Genomic DNA, 22,817 nt, shown 5'->3' with positions numbered 1-22,817 from the left:
AAAATTCGCCCGAGACCAACTGATCGAAACTGCCGTTCAGCAGCGCCGCGATCATGGCCACGGACGTCCGCGCGCATCCGTTGTTGAACGTCAACGGCTTGTGAGTGAAGTCGCGCATGCGCCGAATCAGGAGGATTAGAACACACAGGCAGAGGACGCACAAGAGGGCGTAGAAAGTGCCCACTAGCTGGTTCTTCTGCATGGCCGACGTTTGGAATATGACGCCAGGTCGCATGGCTATGAGGACGCCCGTGATTCCCAGGACTATGGAGACCCCCTGGAGACGATGGACCCTCTCTCGCAGGTACACCCACGATCCCAGTGAGACGCCGACGGGAATCAGGGCGAAAATAATGGCTACATCGGCGACATTGAGGTAGGCGAGAGCCATCCCTTTGGTCATCATCAGGAGGACACCGAAGACGCCGCGCGCAAGCAACCATGGTTGAACCCTGGCTGGTCCGAAGGGCGGAGTGATGTTGTAGGTTCCCGGCATGCCTCCCGCCATGATGCTGAATGCGGCGTAAAATGCTAACGTTGCCTTGGGTAGGATGGCCATCCTCTTGATGAAAATGTTTGCAAGTGCCTGGGAAATACTATGGAATACCGCGAAGAAAACCCCGTGGAATTTGAGTTCCGTAGAGAATAGGGTGTCTTGTAGTTCCCCGGGCGGAGAGAGGACAACGCCCTCTGGTGAAACGGCCGGCGTTGTTACCGATTCGAAGAAAGCCGGCGTCATCGGTACCGCTTCCTCCTCGGTTCTTGCGCATTCTGTCGTCCGCATGGTGTCTAAGGTTCCGGTGCGACGGTCTCTCGGCACCGATCGTAGAGAAGATGGGTCACTCTTGGCAGACGGGAATTCATTCTTGGTACTGCGCCGTTGATGTTGCGGTGTCGCGCGGGGCTCATCTTTCTTGTCTGGCGCATTCTTGATTCGATGGCTTACTTGATGGTTAGAACCAAAAGGTGCCTCTGTATCCTGCCTTCCAGTGGCAGTCCCGGCGAGCTCACTCGACGAGCCGGCGGACTTGATGATCATTTCTTTTCCATCAGGTCTGGCGCGCGTAGTGGCTTCTGGGTTCCATGTATCGCCCGAGGGAATCAATAGTGGACATCGAGCTGTCCACGATAGAGCAGAAATGCGTAGCGTTCCACGTTTCTCTGGCATCGACAGCGACGTGGAACATGCAGAGTACGGGGATCGGTGACGTCTCTCAGGTGCACTTCCCGCTGAAGTCTGCCCGGTAGCTTCTGGAGTCTGCCCGGTGGCTGCGAGCGGAATACGGTCTGAAATCCTCGGCTGCGCGTCATCGAGTTCGGTTCGTGACAGGAACGCAAGATGATATGAGGTTCCTCCTTCCTCGCAAGTCGAAGCTGGCGTCGGAGCATCCCCCATTAGCGCCCCGTCTTCTTCTGCCGACTTCGGTGGAGACATGCAGATAGAACGAACAGTGCACGAGCCTTCTTCTTCTTCTTCTGCCAATGAGATAATGGCCGTGAGCCACTAAGGGAGAGCCACGAGCCTTATACGTGCGTAATTCTTCTTCGTCTACCTATTGGTGTGTCGTTGTTGTTCCTGCATGAGCAACGGGCCAAGACATAAACCTCCACTTCAAAATTAAATTTTATTTCGCATCACAAATGGACGTCGTTCAGCGACTCAGAACGCAAAGTTGCCTCAGAAAACTGAACTCAGCAGTCGTCGTGAACACACTCCCACTGATTTTTGAAACAAGACGCAAAGCTTCATGGTATGGTAGCTGGAAGGCTATCTACATCATGCTTTCTAGCGTTTGTTTGTTAGGTATGGCGCGAAGAACTTCCTGGTCTGTGCTACCGTCAGATCCGTCCATTGTTCTCTATGGGCCCGTACGGAGGACAAGGTTGCTAGATGGGAACCGGTGACGTCGGTCGCTTTTTTTCCCAAGGCAGGCGGAGATCATGTTCTAGTCATCGAACAACCTTGACCCCCGAAGTAGATTTACACGTCGGGTGCGTCAGCCTATTATTAGACCCCTGGATTGTTTGCATGGTGTGCCAGTACCCGACTTGCCTGCACAACCTGCGCTTTTGTTCATTGGACACTCTTGGACTCCATGACCGCGCTCTCCACGGCAATGCTTACCCTGACAAGAGAAAGAGACCCCCGTCTAGTGATGTACCTCAACCCTAACTAAGACGCAGCCCATTGTCTAATGACTCTTGGCTAATTAAGTCCTGCAGGAAGAAGGTGACGAAGCAGTGCCCGTGCCCTGACGTTGGTGCTTCCCTCACGTCTTCATCAAAGGAAGAAGGAGGTCCTAGCCAATAGTGGATCACGGCCACCTTTTTAGAGTAAGAAGACGAAGAAGGAGGAGGTCGAGTTGTAATGAGTCGAGTAATGGCGGTGGCTTCCAGGGAGAGTGTGCCGTGGTAGTGCTAGTCGATGGTGTCAGAAATTTGGGATGGTGAAGGGCCGAATTGCTCCGAACTTGATGTTTATCGTCCGGGTCACCAAATGTAGAGGAGGTGTTGTTCCTCTACATGAGTTCCACCGGCGCGGCCATGGAGATAGGCCACCGTCATCGCCTCTCCGTGGCATATCATCATCGCCGGTCGGGACTCATGTAGAGGAGGTGGTGTCCCTCTACATGGGTCCTGACCGGCGATGATGGAATGTCCCAGCGGGCAGATGGTCGTGGCCTCACGCTAGGACGGTGCCGGTAGAACTCATGTAGAGGGACACCACCTCCTCTACAGAGTAATGGAGGTGGCTGCGATGCCAGCTTCAGCTCGCAAAAAGGGAACCCTCTCCGAATCACTTTTTAGCTAATATCGTCTTGTGCCAGGGCCGTCCCTGACCCGAACCAAGCACCATGGTCACCAGCACGGAGTACAGCACACGTTTCAAGATCGAACGCCCCCCGCAGCTGCAGAGCCGGCTCCATGTGCACGACGAAGGCGGTCTCAAAGAAAAGGGAGACGAAATGCGTTTCTGTTCTCTTGCGGACACAACGACATACAGAATCGATTGCTGCTAGCGAGACATTTAACCTAGAAGCTTCTATGTGCGTCACGTCTGGCGAAAAAGTGACCACTAGCGGTGTCTCGAAGACTTACGGGAACGCGAGGGGCTCCTTCTACCGTAAGGCAAGATCCAGAGGCACATTTTTAATCTCGAGTTAAGAATGCACCAGACAGTAAGAATGACACTCCTTTTGGCAAGAAGGGGGGCAATCCTTCCAAAGACTTCTGAAAGAGCTTCGAAGCGGCAATCTAAAAGCGGAACAGATGTCAGAAGGCGGACTAGGATTTCGATTCAGCACGATTGCCAATCATGTCTTTATCGAGACACCATGTTCTTTATCCAGCTCAGTGTCCGTGAAATCGTTTTTTACACTGCTGCATAATGTTTCCCAGTCACTAGTTAACGGAATTACTAGTTAACTAGTTAACGTATAGGTGGCACTGCCTGGAGGCCAATCAAAACCAAAAGCTATGGAACAACCAACAACCAGATGGATCAGATGCATGGTTTCGAGACAGCGCCACCTATACGTGGTGATGTGAACCTGAAGCAGACCGAGGAAAAAATGGCGGTTTGCGGGCGGTATATAGGCCATAGGAAATGTATGGGGGTGAGAACTTGCTTTGCTTCTAACTTTTTTTCTACAAAGTGATAGCATTTGAAAAAAATACGGATAAAACTTCAGTTGAAGGACTATCAGTCTGCAAAGTTTGATGCGCTAGGACCATCATCTTCTATTTTTATGACGCGATCAAAATGTGTAACCTTTGCTAAGTTCACCCTGTAGATTATGCCGTCACAGTTGCGGTCTCTCAGTTTTCATTTTCTCTGCTCTGCGAGGGTCCTTTCTATTTTATGCCAGCCCTGAACCTGCCGGAACTGACATAATCGCAATCCATTACTAGAGCCCTGAGATTTGGGAAGAAACGCAGGCACAAGTTTCTTCTGCGTTTCTTCCCCAGTCTCAGGCTTCTATAGTAATGGGTTACCGTAACCACATTTTTCGCGTTTTTATCTGTGACGTCTCCGTGTTTTCATCTAATAAGCTGCATAGAAGGAAAATATTGCAATATAGACGCACATTGTCAACGCACTGACGTAGCGATTTATCCCACGATCAGATTTTACGGTATCAATATTCTTAATATTCGTAATTAATCAATTAAGCCCATCAGAATGTTTTAAATTGTCATAAGACCCTGTACAGTGAACCCCCCGTTAATATGACCCCCGATAATCTGACATACGCGATTTACGACCATACTCCTGGGGAACAGTACAGAGAAACCTCTGCAAATGCCCCCCCCCCCTCACGTTAATCTGACATTTCCGCATTATGTCCAAAATTTTCGGGAACGACCATGGTCATAATAACGGGAGTTCACTCTATACGTTACTGTTTTTTCCCTCAACGACACACGCTGCAAAAGTCAGCAGAAGCCGCCGGAACACTGTCGTCTGCAATGGAATTTCAAATTCCCTTCAAACACGATACGTGCCGCTGCGTTCGTTGTTTCTTGCGAATAACTGTTGTTCCTCCTTTCTCTCTCTCTCTCTCTCTATCCGCTTCCTCCTCTGCTTCTGTCGTCGTCTGCTTCGTCGAGTAAGCGTTATCCTTTCGTCTGGCAGAGGCAGAAAGAGGGACGCTTGTGACCGTGTGTGTGTGTGGGCTTCGGACTGTGCTTTCTGCGGAGTGCTCGAGATGATGGTAATACAAACAACCAGTCCGAACTAGGAAGGTTAGTAGTCCAAACTATACCCTTACCTCTGATGAGTCCCATATTATGAAGTGTGATCTTCGTGGTAGACGTCTGTGTTTCTCTCAGGCGTGCTTTCCGGAAGACGTCCGCTCAGGACGTTTAGCTTCCCGGGTTGTCATAACAGCGACACTTCCGCTCCATATTTATCACACCGTTGTGTTCCACATACTTACGACTTACTTCGCTGTTTATTGGTGACCGAAGAGCAATGTGTAAAGTATACTGGAAAAGTATATAATATATAATTCAGATATTGTACAAAACTTATACTTGCAGAAGAGTACATGAGTACTAGAGTACTGTAGAGGACGTGGTTGTCTAAAATCAGCACTCCGTGGTTCATCTCGTCTCAAATCTCCAAGTGTTGCGAGACTATTTCTTTCGAGTAATAAATACGTGCAGCACATGGTCCATCTTCAAATACAATATTGTCACAACACTTTCAAGCGCAAGCGAGGGAATATGGGATGGCGAAGTACTGACAGGTGATTTTACATAACCGTGTCCCCGCAACGGTACATGTCTCGAGAGTAACTTTTGTGATACGGGCAAGGAAAGGAGTATATGCATTGAGACTAATAAAAAAACAAATACAGCGGAAATAAAATATTTTCTCCGAGAAGCGACACAGTCACAGTACTATTTCATTCTCAACTCTTATCTACGCGAACATTCTAACCCGAATTCCATCTGTCTTCTGCTATCAAAAAATCTCCATCCTTTGTCTTAGTCTTCTAACAGCCTGAAAAGTCATTAGCAAATACGGAGCTTTTCGACTCTAAGCCCTCTAAGCCCGTAACACGGGGAGCTGGTACAGCTGCTCTCCGATTTCTAATTTCCCCTTCACGTGTTCCCTATCAACGCGTCCCCTGGCGTGGGGGTACATAACTCTTATCGTATAATGGTGCCCGGATCCTTTCTTCGCACGTCGTAGGCAAATCCAGAGCCGAAGCCACATTCGTCCTCTGTTGAACTCCGAAACTAACCTTAATGAAGTTGAAAACCTAAATATGACCGTCGACGCCACACGCGCGGTCACTTTGTCACGACGTCACATCGCCATTTTCGTACCAACCATCAAGCAGTGTCCTGTGGGAAAATCACCGTCTTGTCCTGGTCACGGTCAGAATATCGGGTAATTACCGCTGTCGAATGCAGTTAGTAAATGACCCGTAGTGATTTATGTATAGACAACGCAACAACTTTTACAACAACTTTTTCATACAACTTTTACAAGTCGCTACTCTGGTGTCTATATGAAGAACTCTCCCAACGACGCAGGCACAGTTGGGAAAGCGAAAAGCCATCTCAGTGCGGTCCTTGCGCAGTGCCATTACTGCGCTATTCTTCCATACTTCCATTCTTCCATATTCTTCTGCGAATTCTTCCGTACACCCACTTCGTCCTTAGCTTTGCTGCTTCGCAAGATGAACACCCGTCGCTTCGCACTGGAAACCACACGGAAAAAGAGTGGCATAGAAATCCGCGCACTCAACACATGAGTTCCCACCTACCTGTCAAAGAAAAGAATGTTTGATGTAAACACAGCGAACAGAAGAGGCAGAGGGGTTCATATGCGTCCTGGGCCGGCTTCACGGGGAACAGTATCGGAACCCGCCGGGAAACACAGTGAACAGTTCAGGCAGCGCCGTCGGTGGTGGGGTTTGAATCCACCACCACCCAATCAGCATGACCTTGAGCCACAACGAACAAATGCTGAAGCCAGTGCGCCTGGGCTAACCTCTCCTTAAACCCGTATAAAAAAAGATACCGGATACACGATATCGTCGTGGTATTTTGGACTCGGGGTGTTTATGTTGATTCTACATGGCACGTAACTTGTGCATCTTACGACGAAGTTGTAAAAATTTAACAGGTGTGTTGATACATTTTTTTTTTTTTTTTTGGGGGGGGGGGGTATGCCGCGTTTGTAACCATAATATTCTAAGCTGCGTTCTGTACCGTACTATTCCTTTACTTTGTTTCTTCCGTTCCTTTCATCCCTCCTTCCCCGTATGCTTCGTTAACGTATTGTTGGTCGATACATTGCAGCTGTCGCAATATCGGCTGCTAGACGGCGCTTCCGATCGCTATAAAACTGGTGAAAGCGTTAATCGATCAGGAAGGGTAACTACGCATTTTTTATATGTAGTTCCTTTATATAAGTGGTACGACACAAAGTACATTTGGTAAGAAGAACACCTACGCATTCAACTGTTCAATAGGATAGGAGTCATTACGTGGTCGGTCATAATTTGCATCCACCTTTTATAATTCTCTCTTTTTTTCTTTTCTTGTCTATATCGTTGCAGACGACAGTCACTTTTGCAGACATTTGCGGAGAGCTGTCGTCTGCTAATTTGCGCCTTTTATGTTTCATATAATTGTCCTGAATGGGTTGTCGCAATGTGCGACGCATACTTATCCGCAATGTAGTAATAAAGATAGCTAGGAACGTAATTACAGATCTCCCTCCAAGCTCCTCGCTCCAAGTTAATTACAGATATACCTGAAACTCAGAACAGACGAACGTCTGCTTCACTACTTCGCTGTCGTCTGCCAGCGCTAGCATTCCGCGTGTCTTGCGAATTATATGTATGTGACACAAATCGCAACAAATAAACCTAAAGCGCAGCCATAGTTGCGAAACTTTACGGAAACATAAAGCGTTAACGCAACATCCGCGAAGCTGTCTTCTCGCGCCAACGCATTAACGCTCGAGCGCAACTTCAACGCTACGACAGCGTTTGTGGCAAGTAGGCTTGCTTTCCCCCTTTGACCTACTGCTGCCCATTATGTTTCCAGTGTTCACTCTAAACCAACACACCAAGAAGAGGTACCACGCTCCGAGGCGAACTTCGGCTCCTCCATTGATCTAGAAACATTGGTCGAGGCGGTTACCATAGTAACACGGCACTTAAGCTCTCTCTCCCAGATTCCCTACTGCGCGCCTCTCCATTTTTCCCCGCCGGGGAACTAATCTCCCTAAAATTCTCCCCAACTTTCCCCGACGTCTCTTTCGACTCATGGTATCGGAGGCCGGTAGCGGCTTGAGTTCGCGGCTGTCCTTTCGGTGGTATGCAATGGCAGTGTTGTGTTTGCAGAGTAGCGTTGTGCATCGCTGTGCTGTTGTCCTTTGTGCTTCGTAGCTGCAGTGTTTTTCGTTAGAGACGAGGAATTCAGGCTCTTCGAAAAGTGGCGGAATAATTTTGGAGAGAGCTGTGTACATACAGATATTGCTTCTGTGCTTAAGCGAGCTTCGTCAGAGGAGAACTGTGTAGAGGTAAGGCGCTAGCTTAGGTTAAGTTTTTTTTTTTTTTTTCACAGCGTAGATCACGAGTTGAAATTGCGAGGTATTATAAGTTTTTTTTTTAAATATCTTTATGCTCGTAGTAGAGCAGGACAAATTTGCATGAATATATGCGGGTTATTAATTTAGTGATTCATTCACTCTCCTGTGGTAACTACCGTCGTCTTTTTTTTAAAATTATGCAGCGTTTATCACAGGCTGTAAATAAGAACTTTGTCATTTTCTACAATCGCTAGTTTGTTATATTTTCGACTTCTTGAAGTGCTCCGTCATACCGCGCTTGGGGATTGAAGGGTAGATAAACTTCCAGAGCGTCTCATTGTTAAAAAGATAATATTTTGGAGCAATTAACGCTCACCAATATGTACTAACAACGCTTTCAAATGGTACACAGTGACAGAGCCGCTACAAAGTGGCTCTGTATTCATGGTAAAGTTGATACTCTGACAAGCTGGTTTATAATACGCTGCGCCTGATGACGTAATGCGCGTGTAAGCATACATGAAAATGTACGATCATGTAAGTAAGATGACGTCAACATCAACGTGAACATATACGTAAGAATACATGAAAATGCACAAAATTCACTATAAAATAATAAAATGCATGGTGTATTTCTTTATTTATTTTATTTTTATTTTTTGCCAGAAACCATTTCTTGTGCGTGCCCTCGAAAAAGAGGCATATCCCGCTGTGGTGGTACATGCCTCCGGCATGGGGCAAAGACTTGCACAATGGCTTCTCACGCAATGTCATAGGTGCACGAATATCATCGTATTCATGTGTCATATCTATATTGTATATTTTTTAAACCAACATGCTGACGATTTTGTTTCTCCGGAATACTACGACATTGGCAGAACTGAGTTCGTCAAAGAAGATCACGTGACTTTGAGTCGTTAGCCGTAACAGGTCGTGGAAGAATGACACACGGGCGCTGAATGGGCTTCTGAATTTGCGAGCGTGACATAGCCTTATCGAGACCTGCCGACGGTCCGTTAAATGAAGCATGAAACCGCAGCCAATGAAAGGGAACGTTAGCTGCGTCCATAAAAAAAGTCTGAAAGTGGCAGAGAAAAATAAAATAGAACGAGTCTAATGGGTAGAGCCCTTGCACGACGATCGCACATTTTATTGAGGCATGTACGCGCTGCGGTGAAAGTTAATCAAACGAAAGCGTCTGATCGAAGCGTTTGCTGTGGCTCAGATTAAAGGGCTGCGGTAAAGAGTAATTAATTCGTTGAAGCTGAAGCAATTTACGTTGGTAAATGGTGCAAAAACGAAGTGAATGCATTCGAAGCAGCCGATTATGCGAATCTAGACATTCAGTGTGAAGGCGTTATTGAGATAAAATGAGAAGTATATCTGGATCTTCATTATTTTATGCCCCGATATGCTAAGCTTGTAGATCGGTATAAACTTTAAAGCTCTTTATGTACCGCTGGAAGTGAATTTCTGCTGACGACGAAGCAGACGACAGCACTGTCGTCTGCTTCACGACAGCGCCCCTGCAATGTCGTCTGCTCCAGGTCGGCGCGTCTGCGATGTCGTGCGAAGCAGACGACAGCACTGTCGTCTGCTTCACGACAGCGCCCCTGCAATGTCGTCTGCTCCAGGTCGGCACGTCTGCGATGTCGTTTGCTTCATGTCGATTCATCTGCTTTGTTATCTTCTTCAGAACAGCTATCTGGGACGCCTTCCGCTTTACGTCTATGCATTTGCAATGTCGCAAGCAATTCTTTGCTTTCGGACGATGCGTCTGCAACGTCGTCTGCTTGAGAAACGTCTCGGGACGATGCATACTTGGTTTCGTGCGCTTCAAGAAGACCGCGGATGTAATTATTTATTACTGTTCCTCTTTGCGTGTGGTGATTGCCTGTGACAATGCCTATACCCCCTAATCACGAATTCGCTTAAACGCGTCACAAGCATCCACATATTCTCCAGGATTGGAGGCATTCTACGGTAAACTTCAAGCGGCTATATATCGTCGCTTTTTGGCAAACTTCCCCTTCCAAATACGTTTTTACTACAGCTGACTACTTAAGTGATTTGATTTGATTTGAAACTTATAAGTGAACTAGTCGAATGTCCACTTCGTTCGCAAAGTAGAATGTCGGATTGGATTGGATTGGATGGAACAAAAAAGTGGGACACCGAGGGGTCCTCCTAAAGTGGCGCTACGTATTTTCTCAAAAACAAATAAATTTGCCAACTTTTCGCAAAAACCGAAACGGAGCAAATGATGGAAAATAATTCTATCCTCCCTTACAGCAACAAACTTTCAGCGAATATGATCAACCATCTTAACAAAGGACCGACGCGAATCACTTAAAGATCCGAAATCACACACACTCTCTCTTGCCGCGGCGCATCTCTTATGAAAGATAAAAGGGGTTATGTCTCGACCATCTCCAGATGGGGAGCTTTGCGGCAAAGCGACCCAATAGGCCCCTGGAGCCCCATTGCTGCTCTCCTTCATTCAATATTCACAAAGTGCCAGTATACTGCTAAAGCGATTTCTTCTTCCGTGGTGGGCAAAGATTCTACCCTTTTGTGCTGGCTACATTTCATGTCTCTTCCGTGTCGAACATTAGCCATGATCGGATTAGCAGAAAGACGTCTCTCTTGTGAATGATTCCGCCGGTATAGTGGTACAGGATGGGCTGCGGTGGGGTGGAATACATAACATGGCCTAACCTAACCTAACCCAACCTAACCTAACCTAATGGACTGAATGTGCTGCTGAATACATGCGACGAGATATTAGGGCGACACATTGAAATTGTCGCTGTCTGGCTCTTTTTATTTCTTTATTTGTGTATTTATTTATAAATACTGCAGACTGCTTGCCATCCAAGCGGGAGAGGTTTTTAACAAGTAAAGCATAGAACATAGAAGCATTTTTGGACAAATATATCACGACCTTGATTACCCCCTCTCTGAGAGTAAATGATTTCTTCCCTTCTTTATAAGCGTAGATATACATAGGGCCCTTGTGTTTCAGGATTAAGTCCAGTACAACCCGTTTTTACCACCATCCCTCCCCGATGTGCATCAACGTCACTTAGGGTAAAACCCGAAAAATCCCGAAAACTAACTTGGCTTAGTGCCACGGTCGTTCCGCATAATGTGCTCTAAAACGCCAGAAGATCTCTCTCTCTCTTTTTTTTTCTACAAAAAAAATCCGCGTTTGCACCGGATATCGCTCGATTTTATCCTGTTTTACTGCTCCTGAAGTCACACCCGAATTTTACCCCCCGAAAAAACCCGAAACATAAGACCCTATACATCGTCTGAAATGCTACCGCTAGTGTGTCAGCATTCCACTCACTTTATGCGTATACTACGACAAAAGAACCCATATTGATGACTTCCGCTTTGGTCTCCCTCTACCAATTTCCGTTCTTGTATGCGAAGAATGCACACATCCGACGGGCTTCTCCGGAATTTACGCGACTGTAGCCCGTGGATAGTGGATTAATGAACCTCCTCAGGAATGTGAGATTAATGCGGCTCCCCTTTCTTGATTGGTTGCCTGAGAAATCAATCAGCCCACTGGAAGTCGCAGAAGAACAAACACTCTTTTTTCTTCGAAAGTAACGCACGATTTTCTCCTTATACCGATACGCTATGACCTTTTCTACTACAGTCAAACTCCTTTACAACGAAACTCAGGGGACAGCAAAAAAAAAAAAAAAAAAAAATCGCAGTAAAGGTATTTTCGTTAAAAAGGATGTCCATTATTGGACCTATAGGGCTCCAGCGGGACCGAAAAAAAAATTTGCTGTAGTGGTATTTTCGTTAAAAAGGTGTTCGCTATAACGGAGTTTGACTGTATATATACTTAAGGGGAGCAAGTTACACCAGTTTACGACTACCTTTGCACCTGGTGAGAGAGGAGGTCATACACTCTTAAAAATGAACTTCACCGCATAGCACGCTCCTAGCCAACCATCATTTCGAATGATATCGTTATCTGCCCCGATTTAATGAAAACGAGGGGGGTACGCCTTTTTTGGGACAATTATGAACGGCATAAGTGTCACAAAAAAGGCGTACGCCTCCCGTTTTCAGATGACGGTTGGCTAGGAGCGTGCTATGCGGTGAAGTTCATTTTTAAGAGAGTACTTCTGCGATTTCTTTATGGTTGGCACGCACTTTTATATCGCGTAGAATATCACGCGAACAAGCACAGACGCCTCCCACATCACGAGACTATTATTTCGTTTTTACTTCCGAAATTATTTGCGTAACATGGCCCAGTGATGATAGCTTCATTATACTCTATTTATTATTATTAAACCGTCTTGCTTTTAACTTCAAAAGACTGGGAGAACGCTATCCGATAAGACAATTTATAACATTGCTTGGCCGGGTGAATCGGCCGACTCTTAGACAGCTTCTTAGAAGAAGTGTCAAATGACGAGAATATCTCTCGGATAAACTCCCGAAGTGTGATTAACTTACTCCATTGTCGTCCGTGTCGCCGTGCAGACACCTGATACGACGGCGCTTAATATTGCCAGCGGAAGAGACCTTATATTTTAAAGACGAACAAGTTTGAAATCGCTAGGCGTTTTTTTATGTTTTATTGCAGCGGTGTGCGCGAGGCATGGAAACGGTCAGCGGATCGGTGGCAGATGAGATTTCTGCAAATGTAATTACAGGATCGGAATGAATCTTGCGCCGGGGCTACATGACTACCGTTGTTTGCTTTTATAAATCTCTCATCTGGGATGGAGGTAGCTAGTGGAGATGTCATTTCGTGTAACGAAAACCCCATCAGCTATACTTGCAAGAGCTACGGTTCTCACCTTTCTGCTTGTCTTACTTTCTGTCTCACTCTCTTCTTTTTTTATTTCTTTCTGTTTTTAACCAAGCGTTAACCGTTCGTGGCGTGGTACATATTGCTTGCATATGTATAGCTTGCTGATTATCTGATTGTATTAACATAATCAACATTTACATGTTCGCAGACAGCGAAAATGATATTGTCACTTTCGACAACGCAGTGATAAAAATTTGTAACCCGTTCACGGCGCATTGAAGATCAACCACCTGAGAAGCAGCAGCCACGCTAATAAACGTTACCTTTTTTTTTTTCAACTATACCCCTTTTCTTTTTCAACATCACCCTGCTTCAACGGCAACGTGATATAAATATACTACGTCTAATCTGTCAACGATTTAAAAATTAGGTTAAACGGCTAGGAGCATCTGAATTTATTTAAAACAAAGCCTCTCTCGTTTAAGTACTCGGCCTCTGTGCTTTACACTGTTTTTACAATGTGTTCATCCTACGTAACGTATGAATACATTGATAAGATACGAATGAGGGCACACTGAAGAGGCCACCGGGGAATTTCTGTCTCTTCTGAAAGGAAATGCCATATATTATTGAGCAGGGTAATAAGAAATTTGTATATTCGAGTGTATATCGGATTATGCGTGCATTTGACAACGGGTTTGAACCGTTCAAAAATGGCTCTCTCTTTAGGCATTCTCTCTCATGATATGTTCGTGCACCGTGTTGGAAAGAGGGTAAAAAAAAGTATGACGTCTCAATATATCAATTTCCCTTCTCCATCGCTACGTTACCCAGAGGCGCATTCGTCGGCAAAGCACTCTGGGATCGACCGAAAAAAAAAAAAAACGACAACAACAAAAAACAATCATCTCAGGCAACCAATTCAGCAGGTGCAACACACGTCTCAAAAAGGCATCATGAAGTCGTCTCGATACGGCAAATGTTGTCAGTGATTGATTATCTTATTGATAATCGATACATCTGCTTCCGCTCCGTCAGTAGTTCCCTCCGATTCGTCATACAGGATTCATACTCTGTGGTCGCGCCAGCGCAGCCCTTTTTTTTTTTTTTCTGCGGATATGGCACAAGAAGGCACAATTCGGGGCTGCGTCGACGCCTTCCCCGAAGCGTGCTTTCCCGCAATAAAGGTCTTTGTGTGGCGAAGCGTACTTTACAAGCTCGCTCAGATATAGGTGCGCCTAAGATTTCCCATGAGGAAGAAATGGGTGCTAGAATTAGGCGATTTAGACTAATATAAAAACCGTTATATAAATTCAGTCTTCTATTATAGACCATGATAATGGTCACACCTTCCTACGGCTCCTGTGCTAAGCCGCGCGTACGTTTGAGCTGACATGTTGAGTTTCGCAGCATCGAAGCAACCTTTTTAAATACTATTTTACTATTAATTGCTATTTATTACCATTCATTTACTATTTTTAGGCGATATAGGCGATTTAGAATGATGTAGAAATCATTACCCAAGTTAATTCTTCTACTATAGACTATGATAATGGTCACATCGTCCTATGGCTCCTGCTAAGCCACGCGTACGTCTAAGCGGACATGTTCAGTTTCACAGCATCGAAGCGACATTTTTACGTACTATTTATTACTAATTGTTTTGCAGTTTCAAAGCATAAATAACGAAACTTAAAGTGCTTCATGATCAGTAAATGTGTTTTTTTTTTTTTTAGAGACGGCTAAAATACGATACCTACGCGCTCTCTCGTCTACTGCCCTGTGACGTTGGCAAGATAAGCCGAGATAAACAAGATAAGCCGATAAAGGCACGGTAGACACTAACGCTCGTCGTTCAATACCGCCACCCTTCACCCTAAGAAGCACCCTATAATCGTGTGCCAGAGGAAGTATCACTTACGATGCTCGAGAAAGGCGCCCGCCGTCCGCATTTATTCGCGGGTCAACTACAAGAGGTCAATTTGCCATCGATCGCAGCGTCCAATCGGATACCAAGAATGCGTCTGCTTTCTGTCTGCTTTCCCTTTACGCTCCCGTCTTTTCCTTTGTGTTTTACTTTGTTTATTTCGTCTCGCTTTACGAAGGCGTGTCTGCGAGACGGGCGTTAATCATAGAAGAAGCTTGCATTTTAATGATTACGCGCCGGTAGCAGACGATATTTGACGCCGTAGCAGACCAGACGTCTGCTGTCTCTGCACCGCCACAAGGGTGACCTTGGTAGTTGCATAATGTTTTAAAAGCGACAAAAAAAGAAAAAGAACAGTGCAGGGGACACAAAAGGACGAGACGGATACGAAGAGCACTGAACTGACAAACGAAAGTTTTTGGTTCGTTTGTCAGTTCAGTGCTCTTCGTATCCGTCTCGTCCTTTTGTGTCCCCTACATTGGGGTTTTAATGTACGACCAAACAGCCCGGTTTTTATCGCTTTTTAACCTGCTGTATAATGATATGTTAGTGATGTATTGTATGTCTTCGTAAGTCTGCTAGAAGACAACATTTCTAAACGGCCAACTTATGCGCTTGTCGTATGCATGCATTGACGGCTTCGCTATGCAGGAGTTGTATTTTTGAACTATGATTTCTTGCACTGCGTTTCGAAGCGTAAATGTTACGCACGCTAGGCACATAAACAATATTACGGACTTCGTTATCGTTTAAATTGTTGTTGTTGTTGTTGTTTTGTTTTTGTTTTTTTGTTTGAGCCCGTGTTGTGTTCTTACGTTGCTGCCTCGTAGTTGTGCCCAGCAAGCTCAAATTTCGTTCGTCATGCATCGGTTTAATATGATACTGCATGTCAACTTTCGCGAGTCACATAGAAAAATAATGGGGTAGGTCACGTGATATTGCTCTAAACAAACTTTGCATTTTATGCGTGTCTAACTGTGTATTCACACGAGCGACATCCTCACGGAAGATTCTAGTGGAAGATGCTGCGAAAACACTGCTCATAGCGACGAAGTTCCGTCCCGTGTTATGTTGAGCATTCACACGGTGCGGAATATCGGGAGAGGCGTACTGCGCATTCGGTAGCAGACGACACTTAGCAGACGACACCGTCAGCGCGTTTTCCTGTCGTCTGCTACGGAATACCTTGTGGCTGTGTAGCAGTGCACGTGAAGACACCAAGTTGAGTGCTCGCGCTCACGTGACAGCAGAAAGCTATGACGTTTTTCGCATCTTCCGCTTCTGGGGGAATGTCGCTCGTGTAAATACACGGTTATGTGAACGAATTTTCTCAAAAACATCAATATGAATGCCGTTTACACCTTATAGTATAAATTTATTTATATATTTCGTTTTCATCCTTTTGTTCAGAAGCTCGAGGACGAAAGGGGGCCATGTTCTAGCCGTATCCAATTTCAATTGAACAGTTGTTTTTCAGAGAGCGAGCTTCGGGATAACGCGCTTTCCATTTCGCTTCACTTAGCAGACGACACTTCGCAGACGACACCGTCAGCGTCTTTCCTGTCGTCTGCTACGGAATAAGTATCTTGTGGCTGTGTTGCAGGATATTCCCCACGGTTAGCAGGTGTACGTGAACACTAGACGTTTGGACACTGATACACTGATTTGGTCACTGGACGTTTGGATACGTGAACACTGGAGCTTTGACGTTTTTCACGTCTTCCGCTTCTGCGGGGAATATCGCTCGTGTGAATACACGGTAAAGCACCTGTCTAGCCAGCAGAGAAATCTTCTCGTGAGTAGACTAATACCCCTGGGACACGGGTACGTCTGAACTCCTTGAATTGAATTGAATTGAATTGGCTGTTTATTTCGATAGGGAACAATGGTATAAATACCGAACACGTGCAGACCCATAGCAGTTCGCTATAGTAGATGCGGTCCTTTTGGAAGGCTGAGATCGGCGATCTCCTTTTCATCTGGAAAGGCGTATGGCGTAGCCTCGAACGAAGGACGATACGACGCCAATACTCTCGAACGAAGGCTAGACCGTGTTTTTCATTTTTCGAGTACTCGAATTCTGCGTGCAGATATTGTACTTGCACTACGTATTTTGAATTCATTCGTCGGTCATATTGTTATGTTTACTGTTACTGTTGTCAAACTACATGACCTGTTATATCTTTGGGGTACATTTTTCGAACGAAACGCCAAAAGGTGATCGCTCTTGCCGTGTGTCAGCGGCACGAACTCCGCTGTAAAGGACATAAAACATGAAACATGCATAAGAGCGGGAATGCCGCTGCCGTAATGACAATTTCCAGTCAATATCCGCGACCCCAGTGTTCGGAAATATTTGAAATTTGTCATTTTCTCAGATATAACGAACCTTAGCACGTATTTAATCCTTAACGCCTATCGCTTCGTCTAACGGCTATTTCATCCCATCCGTTTCCTCCCATAGCAGACGACACTGCCTTGGCCTCATGCCACTCTCCCTCTCTTACCCGTCGTCTGCAATCACGGCTGCGTTGATGACGCGCTCTTGCTGGAAATATCACCCAACAGGCGAGAGCGGTCACAACCACCCTGGAGGGATTGCTGTCCCCGACCGTCTATTTTCCCCTCCGCTTGTCGAGAACGAGGCTTACGTTGCTGATTACAGCCCGGCAAAAGGGGAAGCGAGAACTACGAATGACCTAGCTGCTATTTTTAGGGAACGCGCTCCCATCTGATTCTGCGACAAACTTCGTAGCGGGGGCGCCACTGGCTTGCTGCTTTAATTTATGCGCCGGTAAGCGTGAAACAGTTCTTGCTGGTGATGGGTGCGTAACTAAGGGGATAAGTGATCGGCCATGCGGTGTTCCTGGTTCTCAAATGTGTACATCGTTAGCAGGAGAGAGAAAAAAAAAGCGCGACGTTAGTTGTGCGTGTTTTTCGTCTTATTTCACGCAGGTTTTGACACGTGCAAGAAAATGTAGCGCAGAGTTCCTTATTTATCATAAACTATCATAATCAAGAATGAATACTTTTTATTTGTCTTTAATTTTTACCTGTTATTTATTTATTTATTTATTTATTATTACTGTACTTTTGATTATATTACCCATCACCCAGGCAACTGCTGTTCACGGGCGCCATAAAAATACCGATAAATAAATAAATATTACTGTAAGCTACGGATGTAAACAAAATTAGGTAATTTTGTTATTGTTTCTATTTATTACGTCATTATTATATATATTTTTTCTGTATTGTCGATTAATTGTTTCAATTTGACACTGACATAGCATATATTTACCAGACACGATAAGCAAACGAAGCTTTGGTTAGTTCTCATTATTTTGGGGCTTCCTGATATTTATTGATCTATTATCTCACTTTGACCCGTATTTTTTTAAGCGTCTCACAATCTTTGAAACATAATTTTAGTGATAACCTCACATTACACAGAGGCGGAGGAGTTTGTTGTTCTCGTCGCAGCGCGAGGGTGGAAAATACTGCAGAGAAAGACGAATGCGAGACAAAAAGAAGTGCTTATGCAAATTTGGAGAAGCAGCCGTCCGTTTTGCGGTTTCGTATTCTGGCCGAGTTACATCCGGGTACTCTATGCATGCATAATGGATGGAAATCCACAGCTCTAACTGCACATCCGGGCAATACATACGTGCTGGCCTTTCGAAGTATCGCTTCTTCTTCTTCTTCTTTTTATTATTCATCCCCCGGGGGTCGGCGAAGATGAAAAGGTCATGCGTTGAAGTGTGGCAAAAAATGGTTTCTTCGCGGGAAATTTCGATAGCGACGTGAAGGGGAGAGGAGGATTTGTATGAGAGGGAGGGAGAGAACACTTTTGCTTTTGTAGGAAAGAGGAAGTGTGTAGGCACAGGCAACGAACTTTTGTCGGAGATTAATGGGATCATTTATGCGACTGCCATACAAATTACGTATTTGTTTTTGTTGTTCTTTTTTTTTTCGTTTTTTTTTTGTCTTTTTTTCTACATTTACGGACGGCTGCGAAGTGTTATAGGCACATAATAAAGGAACTGCGCGTAACAGAATGAGGGAAATGTACAAAAATAGGGGATTATTAATCAATATTAAGACTTTTTGTTAGTTAAGTGTTATTATTATTATTATTATTATTATTATTATTATTATTATTATTATTATTATTTAGTTAGCTATTTCGGCATACTGTTGGTCCCTGGGGGACCGTTACAGGTACGAGGAAATACATCATACACAATGATCAATACAGAAAGTAACACGAGAGCATCAAAGAAACATTAAGCACAAAACAGCTTATAGTAAGATACTACAACATTATATCAATTAATAATAAATTGGGAGTAGATTTACACATCATATAACAATCGCCTCATATAACAGGTTAATTACTTGAGGGCAGCTGTGAGTCTATCGACATGTTGGGCGTTAGTAATAGCAGAGCTAAGGCTGTTCCGCTCGAACACCGTTTTAGTGAAGAAGGAGTATCTGAAGGAGTATTTGAAGGTGTGTTTGAAGGAGTATCTGAAGGAGTGTCTGAAGGAGTGTTTGAAGGAGTATCTGAAAGAATATTTGAAGGAGTGTTTGAAGGAGTGTTTGAAGGAGTATCTCAAGGAGTGTTTGAAGGAGCATCTGAAGGAGTGTCTAAAGGAGTGTTTGAAGGAGTATCTGAAAGAATATTTGAAGGAGTGTTTGAAGGAGTATCTCAAGGAGTGTTTGAAGGAGTATCTGAAGGAGTGTCTGAAGGAATGTTTGAAGGAGTATCTGAAAGAATATTTGAAGGAGTGTTTGAAGGAGTATCTGAAGGAGTGTTTGAATAAGTATTTGAAGGAGTGTCCGAAGGAGTGTTTGAAGGAGTATCTGAAGGAATATTTGAAGGAATATTTTAAGGAGTGTTTGAAGGAGTATCTGAAGGAGTATTTGAAGGAGTGTCTGAAGGAGTATTTGAAGGTTTGATTATTTAGAAAAGGGCAAGGGACGATTGCTTCGCAGCTGTCTTGTATGGCGCAGTGTGAGGTACCTTTCTTTGTCAACCTCATATGAGTTGTTTACTAATCGATAGATTAATTATTGAGGGTTAAACTATGTAAACGAGTATTAGGAGGAAGTTCACGAGGACGTCTACATGGCGACAGGGCGTTCCCCTTCTTCAGAACAGAAGCGTTGGCATTGTCTGCACATTGCGGTTGTCATCTGGAAAAGTTCCAGAATGTTCCTCCATCAGGTTCATGAATGACGTCGTTGCGGTTTGGTTTGAAGTGCGCCATTTGTCAGAGGAAAGAGAGAGAGAGAGAAAAAAAGAGTCACGTAACTTGAAGTGGAAACTCAGGTAGATTTTCCAATAAAATTATAATAAAGACCCCACGCTGTGCGCCGTTAGCACATCCTTTTACTCTGTCTTCCACTCCAAGAAAGTCTTTGTCGCCTTTTCTTTGTACACAACCACGAGGACACTCATCAATTAATCGTTTTGTCCCACACCGCAAATTGTGCCGACAACAACGCAACTCCTTAGAAGCACCCTCCCATATTTCTTCTCTCCCAATACTCCCCTCACTCTCAGCCGAAGTCGTAAATGGCTGAGAGAACAACCCTCCTCCTCACAAAGTAGTACAAGTAAGGGTCGCTCTCTACAACGCAAAAAAAAAAAAAAAAAAATTACCACCGCAAGACATTGCCTCTAGGGTATATAAAAGACGTATATACGTACATACACCTCTTTCTATAGTAGTATAGGACCTTGCCCTTGAGGCAGCGGCCTTTTTTTTTTTTTTTTTTCCGTGCACCGAAGGAGCTTTTGAGGAAAATGCTTCACGGCGTGCGGCACGGCTGGCCCTCAGAGATCGATTTCTGGAGAACGTACTGTTGTAATTGGGAGCTCAGTTGCAGCCGCCAGGAGGCGGCGATGACCGGAATTTGAAATGCAGCTCCACGGGGTAGTTGTTGGAGTGTGCCAATTAATTTTGGACGCAGCCGGTGGTCGGATGCTTTCACAACTCTTTCTCTCTCCCTCTCTTTCTCTCTCTCTCTCTCTCTCCCTGGGGAGAGAGAGAAAGAACGAAGGCTGTACGGAGAAAGGGTAGTTTGTCGATTTCTGGGCAATGGTAATTATTGTGAATGAAAGACTGCCTGTTTCATTTGGAAATGGTAGAACAGGGGATGTTCTTTTTTTCTTTTTTTTTGTGTGTGTCCTACCGCGTGAGCGCTGCGAGGCAATTGGGGTTACATAGCGACATACAGACGTGGTCAAATGGAGAGACGGAAGTCAGCAGTGGTATTAGTATGGTGTCCATATTTTTTTAAAGAAAACTGTGTTTTTTCTTTTCACTTTGCCTCGAAACACTGGGAAGAAACCTCGTGAAGTCCAGGTGGTCGCGGAGGGGTTCGAACTCACCACCCCGACGTATTTAGTGGGGCCTTGATAAGTAATAGCAAATAGCGTGCGGCCCCAATTAACGGGTGCACACTGCGCATGCGCCGAACGTGGCTTTGCGTTCGCGCTTGCGCAGTGAGAACACGCCATTTTCCTTTCGTATACAAGACCATACACGGATGGCGGAGCTCCTTCACCTCCAATAGTTTTTTAACTGTTCTGCAATCCCTTTTTCATGGCTGCATGGCCCGCCTAAGCAGTCTGGGTAATAGCCAAGGAAAAGTACTTCCACTTGAACGGGTTTTCGCTTAACTCAAATCGGGCGCGCTCTGATATGTATGAATCATAAAAACCGGCTGGAGTGGGATTCGGCTGGCGTTGCAGAAAATTTATGGATACGACGGAGCACGTATTAAATATCAGTAATTTGTATGAAAAAGAAGCGGTAGTGGGGGTCGAACCCGCGCCGTCCGATCTCAGGTCAGAGATCCTGTACCATGCTGGCCCTTGAACACACCTCATCAACACGCGTAACGTGGTGACGTAGCCCGAGCCCCCTCTGCCTTTATCTTCCCCAACTGCCGCTAGGGTGGCGCTGTTTCAGCACCGACTGATGAAACCGCATTGTTGTCAAAGACGCTATAAAGCAACAAGCAAGCAGCTTGCGTGTTTGGTGCCATTTCAGAGCTTGTTGCTGATGAACACCTCGGAATTAACATTGCGCATATGTGATACGTCGCTCTAAATTTCTTTAAAAATCTGTTGTCAAAATTTAAAAAAAAATCGGCCGGGGCGACGCCTGGTTTCAAATAACCCTTCTTATTCTAGGTTGCAACAATGGCGCTCATGTATCCAACTTTTTTTTCTTCTCATTTTGGTATCTACACGGCTGGCGTTGACGTCGCTGCGTTAGAACCAGTGTTGTGCGCATGCAATGTAGTTTAGCTGCTGTACTTGATGAGCAACCCGAAGTTGGTGTCTACTTCGGCACAATGTTGCTCGCAGTTTTCAATTTCGATTAAAAAAAGAAAAAAAAACTGCGAGTATGATTGGGACGAAATTTGCAACTTTATAGTCCTGAGGCCTTGTGCTCCTCGATTTGCTGTCGTTGTCCTTCCATCCAACATCATCCTCATCCTCAACCATCCTCACAGCCACACAAGTAGGCCCCATATCATCTTTATGTCTCTAACTTTCCTCTTTCCAAATTGAAGCCGCCAAGTACCTCATCGCGTCCATTCCTCGCTTGTGTCTCGAATTGCGGCAGTAAAACCAGACGCGGCACAAAACGTAATAGAGTCGGCCATCTAGAAGCAGCCTTACAACACCTTTTTAGGATGGAGATAAAATAATAGAAGGCACGGAACAGAACGGAAAGAAGTGCAACATAAAACGGAGCTCATGTTTCAAGATGAGGGCAATTCGAGTTTTGTTGGTGTGGCGCAGCTTCGTCAAACAAAGCAGTTTTACAGTTTTAGTTCAACTCCAAGAGAAAATAAAAGTAAAAATAATAAAAGAAAAGAAAAAGGGTAATAAAAGTAAAGCAAAAAACTGTAGGGGACAGAGGGGTAAAATACGAGTAGTAACCGATAAAAGCGTTCCCTGTACAGGCAATATATTTCCTTCCGAATACAGTCAAACTCCTTTATAGCGAACACCTTTT

General features: G+C 45.0%; 1 protein-coding gene across 2 annotated transcripts in view; it reads left to right on the top strand.

Annotated features, from left to right (window-relative positions):
* The first annotated feature begins 4,655 nt into the window (after window positions 1-4,655).
* Window positions 4,656-22,817, top strand: part of LOC135369939 (probable cationic amino acid transporter) — a 45,530-nt gene continuing 27,368 nt past the window's right edge. The window contains exon 1 of one of the 2 annotated variants that reach the window (XM_064603545.1): window positions 4,656-4,746. The gene's annotated coding sequence lies outside the window, so the exon portion shown is untranslated. Of the gene's footprint in view, window positions 4,747-7,771; window positions 8,051-22,817 lie in introns of those variants that run through there. The other variant, XM_064603544.1, reaches the window with a different exon arrangement.

This window comes from Ornithodoros turicata, chromosome 10, assembly GCF_037126465.1.
Source record: "Ornithodoros turicata isolate Travis chromosome 10, ASM3712646v1, whole genome shotgun sequence".
Lineage (NCBI taxonomy): Eukaryota > Metazoa > Arthropoda > Arachnida > Ixodida > Argasidae > Ornithodoros > Ornithodoros turicata.
Note: the sequence above shows the minus strand (reverse complement) of the source record. Positions and strands in the feature narration are given on the sequence as shown.